The sequence below is a fragment of the Coregonus clupeaformis genome, chromosome 28, assembly GCF_020615455.1.
Source record: "Coregonus clupeaformis isolate EN_2021a chromosome 28, ASM2061545v1, whole genome shotgun sequence".
Classification (NCBI taxonomy): domain Eukaryota; kingdom Metazoa; phylum Chordata; class Actinopteri; order Salmoniformes; family Salmonidae; genus Coregonus; species Coregonus clupeaformis.
In genome coordinates this window covers 19,741,861-19,748,037 of record NC_059219.1, presented here as the reverse complement: position 1 = coordinate 19,748,037, position 6,177 = coordinate 19,741,861, and positions in this window count along the sequence as shown.

The window sequence follows — 6,177 nt, the reverse complement described above, 5'->3', positions numbered from 1 at the left end:
GTGCTTTGTACTACGACATGTGGGACATGGACGTTCGTCACAGCCACGTCCGAGACCATTTGTTGACATATTATCGGACAAAATATCGGCAAATGCCATGCGACATCTCATCCGTGTGTAGCGGTGTCCACATGACAGATCTCTCAGATGAGGAACAGACACTTCTGATGAAGACAGTCGCCTGGATATTTCAAGGCTTTTCTGTTGGCCCCAAACAACACGCCATGATGGGGATCCCTGCGAGCCTAGGCATACCTTGTGATTTCACGAAAACCCAAAATGTTGTACCGCAAGTCTACAAGTTGACAGACTGTCAGAATGAAACACGTGCGGAGATGTTCAATTGTCAGCAAGCCGAAGAGCAGATGACATATATTCACTTGTCGAGGAAATGGTTATCTTGGGTTTCCAGCATTGTCCTCGACTAGTGACACACACACACACACACACCTACAATATTACAAGGAAATCACCAGATTCTTTTACCAAGTAACACTTTTCACTGTAATGTCTGTACCTACAATGTGACCAATAAAAAGTTGATTTAATTTCATTTGCAAGGGTCCCGTTCACAGCACAGCACACACTCGCTCTAACACTCTAACACGTAGCCTGGGTCGTTTTCACCCCAGCCAGGACACGAGAGGACAACGCTAGGGGTCATACAGCCACTCGCTCTAACACATAGGCACTGACACGTAGCCTGGGTCTTTTTATTTTTATTTTTTTTATTTTTGTTTGACCCGGACAGGACAGCGGGAGGAGATATACAGCCACACGCTCTAACACATAGGCACTGACACGTAGCCTGGGTCTTTTTGACCTCGGACAAGAAAGGACAGGACAGGACAGGACAGGACAGGACAGGACAGGACAGGACAGCGGCACGGGATATACAGCCACTCCCTCTAACACATAGGCACTGACACGTAGCCTGGGTCTGTCTGACCCCGGACAAGACAGGGCAACGCTAGGGGTTACACAGCCACTCACTCTAACACGTAGCCTGGGTCTTTTTGACCCGGACAGGACAACGGGAGGGTTAATAGAAGGAACCATGAATTCTGCTCTGTATCAGAGAATTCTACATGAGAATGTCAAGCCATCCGTCTGTGAGCTGAAGCTGAAGCACAGCTGGGTCATGCAGCAAGACAATGATTCAAAACACACAATCAAGTCTACATGAAAATGGCTAAAAAGCAAAACATTTGAAGTTTTGGAATGAACTAGTCAGAGTCCAAACCTAATCCCAATTGAGATGTTGTGGCAGGACTTGACACGAGCAGTTCATGCTTGAAAACCCACAAATATCGCTGCGTTAAAGCAGTTCTGCATGCAAGAGTGGGCCAAAATTCCTCCACAGCGATGTGAGAGACTGATCAACAACTACAGGAAGCATTTGGTTGCAGTCATTGCAGCTAAAGGTGGCACAACCAGTTATTGAGTGTAAGGGGGCAATTACTTTTTCACACAGGGAAATTGGGTGTTGCATAACTTTGTTGATTAAATAAATAAAATAAGTATCAATTTTCTCAGGTTCCCTTTATCTAATATTAGCTTTTGGTTGAAGATCTGATAACATTCAGTATAAAAAAATATGCAAAAATAGAGAACATCAAAAAGGGGGCAAATACTTTTTCACGGCTCTGTATATGGGTAAGTCTCTAAGAGCTTTGCACACCTGGATTGCACAATATTTGCCCATTATTATTTTTTAATTCGTTAAGCTCTGTCAAATTGGTTGTTGACAGCCAATTTCCATGTCATGCCATAGATTTTCAAGCTGATTTAAGTTAAAACGGTAACCAGGCCAATCAGGAACATTCAATGTCGTCTTGGTAAGCAACTCCAGTGTATATTTGGCCTCTTGTTTTAGGTTATTGTCCTGCTGAAAGGTGAATTTGTCTCCCATTGTCTGTTGGAAAGCAGACTGATTCAGGTTTTCCTCTAGGATTTTGCCATTGCTTAGCTATAATCCATTTATTTTTTATCCTCCCAGTCCTTGACAATGACAAGCATACCCATAACATGATATAGCCACCACCATGCTTGAAAATATGAAGAGTGGTACTCAGTGATGTGTTGTGTTTTCCCAAAACATTACGCTTTGTACTCAGGACAAAAAGTTAATTTCTTTGCCACATTTCTTGCAGTATTACTTTAGTACCTTGTTGAATTTTGTATTATCTACAGGCTTCCTTCTTTTCACTCTGTCATTTAGGTTAGTATTGTGGAGTAACTACAATGTTGTTGATCCGTCCTCAGTTTTCTCCGATAACAGCCATTCAACTCTGTAACTGTTTTAAAATCACCATTGGCCTCATGGTGAAATCCCTGATTCCTTCCACTCCGGCAACTGATTTAGGAAGGGCGCCTCTATCTTTGTAATGACTGGGTGTATTGATACACCATCCAAAGTGTAATTAATAACTGCACCATGCTCAAAGGGATATTCAATGTCAGCTTTTTTTTATTTTACCCATCTAGCAATAGGTGCCCTTCCCCTGGTCTTTGTTGTGGAATCTGAGCTTGAAGTTCACTTCTCGACTAGAATAGCATGAGATGAGCTATAAAACTGCAAATGTTTATCTCGGCCTCATGTAAAAATGTGTAGAATAGCATTATAAAACTGCACATTTTTCCCTCTGCCCCCATTGCAAAATGTGTTGAAATGTAAGAAGTTAGCTATTTTCCCCAAAAAATATTTTCCCTAAAATGGGAGGCGGGGCCTGGAGGTAGGTGTCCCGGGACCGCAAATGTAGCAGTCCGGGCCTTCTTAAATGCCAACATGCCTTTAAAGGAATCCCCATTTATCTCCAAGTGGATAACTAGTTTGTTTTCCATTTCATGTAACTTGATTGGACTGAGAGATAGACAGTGTACTACTTTCTCTTCTGTAAAGATCAAGAACAGGATCGGAGTCATCAGGCACGTGGTGAAGAATGGCCTTCTTTGGGACGACCTGTACATCGGCTTTCAGAACCGTCTGAGCAGAGAGCCAGACGTCTACCACCACCGGTAAGCCCTCGTCTCCTCACCTTGCCTCCTTTCCTTCCTTCCTTCCTCCCTTACCAGACCCAGGCGTCTACCACCACCAGTAAGCCCTCGTGTACCGTTATGAACTCTATTGTGATGAGCAACGATTCTCAACTGTTGGGTTTTATACCTGTCTTGGTTATTTGTCCAGGTTCTGGAACCACTTCCAGACAGAGTTGCCAGTCGCTGGGCCGGATTGGGACTTGTTCCTGCAGCAGGTGCCATCATACCAGAGGTCTGCTGAACCCCAGGGAATCCAAACAGAAAGTGGCTCTGCTTGTACATTGTCTTAGAAAAAGCAGGCTATACTGTCTCATGAGAACCAAGCTTTGTGCCTGTATCCATTAATGAATAAGAAGGGCTGCTCTCCCTGTCACTGTAGGCACCACCAACCTCCCTGTTCTACTGAAACAGGGAAAAAGGGACGTGGCTGACGATATTAAATTTCTGAATTGGTTAAAATAATTGGTTCATTTAGGGTTCATTTTCTAATTATTTTTTAAAAATGTAATGGTGAAAGCAATTAGCATAGCATCTACTGTTACTTTGTAGGTCTGCATGTAGGGGACTAGTATGAAAAAGTACCCAAATGTATGCACTCACTACTGTATGTCTCTCTGGATAAGAGCGTCTGCTAAATGACTAATATGTGAAATGTAAATGTACTATGAATAAACCTTATTAAATTATTATTGATTACAGTGGGGGAAAAAAGTATTTAGTCAGCCACCAATTGTGCAAGTTCTCCCACATAAAAAGATGAGAGAGGCCTGTAATTTTCATCATAGGTACACGTCAACTATGACAGACAAAATGAGAAAAGAAATTCCAGAAAATCACATTGTAGGATTTTTAATGAATGTATTTGCAAATGATGGTGGAAAATAAGTATTTGGTCAATAACAAAAGTTTCTCAATACTTTGTTATATACCCTTTGTTGGCAATGACACAGGTCAAACGTTTTCTGTAAGTCTTCACAAGGTTTTCACACACTGTTGCTGGTATTTTGGCCCATTCCTCCATGCAGATCTCCTCTAGAGCAGTGATGTTTTGGGGCTGTCGCTGGGCAACACAGACTTTCAACTCCCTCCAAAGATTTTCTATGGGGTTGAGATCTGGAGACTGGCTAGGCCACTCCAGGACCTTGAAATGCTTCTTACGAAGCCACTCCTTCGTTGCCCGGGCGGTGTGTTTGGGATCATTGTCATGCTGAAAGACCCAGCCACGTTTAATCTTCAATGCCCTTGCTGATGGAAGGAGGTTTTCACTCAAAATCTCACGATACATGGCCCCATTCATTCTTTCCTTTACACGGATCAGTCGTCCTGGTCCCTTTGCAGAAAAAACAGCCCCAAAGCATGATGTTTCCACCCCCATGCTTCACAGTAGGTATGGTGTTCTTTGGATGCAACTCAGCATTCTTTGTCCTCCAAACACGACGAGTTGAGTTTTTACCAAAAAGTTCTATTTTGGTTTCATCTGACCATATGACATTCTCCCAATCCTCTTCTGGATCATCCAAATGCACTCTAGCAAACTTCAGACGGGCCTGGACATGTACTGGCTTAAGCAGGGGGACACGTCTGGCACTGCAGGATTTGAGTCCCTGGCGGCGTAGTGTGTTACTGATGGTAGGCTTTGTTACTTTGGTCCCAGCTCTCTGCAGGTCATTCACTAGGTCCCCCGTGTGGTTCTGGGATTTTTGCTCACCGTTCTTGTGATAATTTTGACCCCACGGGGTGAGATCTTGCGTGGAGCCCCAGATCGAGGGAGATTATCAGTGGTCTTGTATGTCTTCCATTTCCTAATAATTGCTCCCACAGTTGATTTCTTCAAACCAAGCTGCTTACCTATTGCCGATTCAGTCTTCCCAGCCTGGGGCAGGTCTACAATTTTGTTTCTGGTGTCCTTTGAAAGCTCTTTGGTCTTGGCCATAGTGGAGTTTGGAGTGTGACGGTTTGAGGTTGTGGACAGGTGTCTTTTATATTGATAAGTTCAAACAGGTGCCATTAATACAGGTAATGAGTGGAGGACAGAGGAGCCTCTTAAAGAAGAAGTTACAGGTCTGTGAGAGCCAGAAATCTTGCTTGTTTGTAGGTGACCAAATACTTATTTTCCACCATAATTTGCAAATAAATTCATTAAAAATCCTACAATGTGATTTTCAGGATTTTTTTTTCTCAATTTGTCTGTCATAGTTGACGTGTACCTATGATGAGAATTACAGGCCTCTCTCATCTTTTTAAGTGGGAGAACTTGCACAATTGGTGGCTGACTAAATCCTTTTTTCCCCACTGTATGTGATTTTGGATGTGTGCTGACAATGCATTTGTTATTCGTCCAACGCCTATTAATTGAACATCATTTAGTTTTTTTGTTTTGTATTAATAAATAAAAATAGGTTAGGGTTAAGGGTTTGGTTAATGTTAGGGTTAGGGTTAAGATAAAGCCACTTTTAGATTTTGGCTAGTTGGGCTGTGAATGGTCCCGTGTAGCTCAGTTGGTAGAGCATGGCGTTTGCAACGCCAGGGTTGTGGGTTTGATTCCCACGGGGGGCCAGTATGAAAATGTATGCACTCACAAACTGTAAGTCGCTCTGGATAAGAGTGTCTGCTAAAATGTAAATGAATGGGATGCTGGTCAGAGAAGTCAGTCTATTGTATTAGGCTGCTGTACACTGTGGTTTAACAAGAAGTTGTCAACTTAAAATGTTATGAACTGTTACGTGTGATTCTAATTATTTTAATGTATCTGTGTGCTTTTAATGTACCTGTGTGATTTGAGACAAAAATCTCAAATTTGGACTCATCAGACCAAAGGACAGATTTCCACTGGTCTAACATCCATTGCTCGTGTTTCTTGGCCCAAGCAAGTTTCTTCTTATTATTGGTGTCCTTTAGTAGTGGTTTCTTTGCAGCAATCCGACCATGAAGGCCTGATTCACACAGTCTCCTCTGAACAGTTGATGAGATGTGTCTGTTACTTGAACTCTGTAAAGCATTTATTTGGGCTGCAATCTGAGGTGCAGTTAATTACCGATTTCTGAGGCTGGTAACTATAATGAATTTATCCTCTGCAGCAGAGGTAACTCTGGGTCTTCCTTCCCTGTGGCGTTCCTCATGAGAGCCAGTTTCATCATA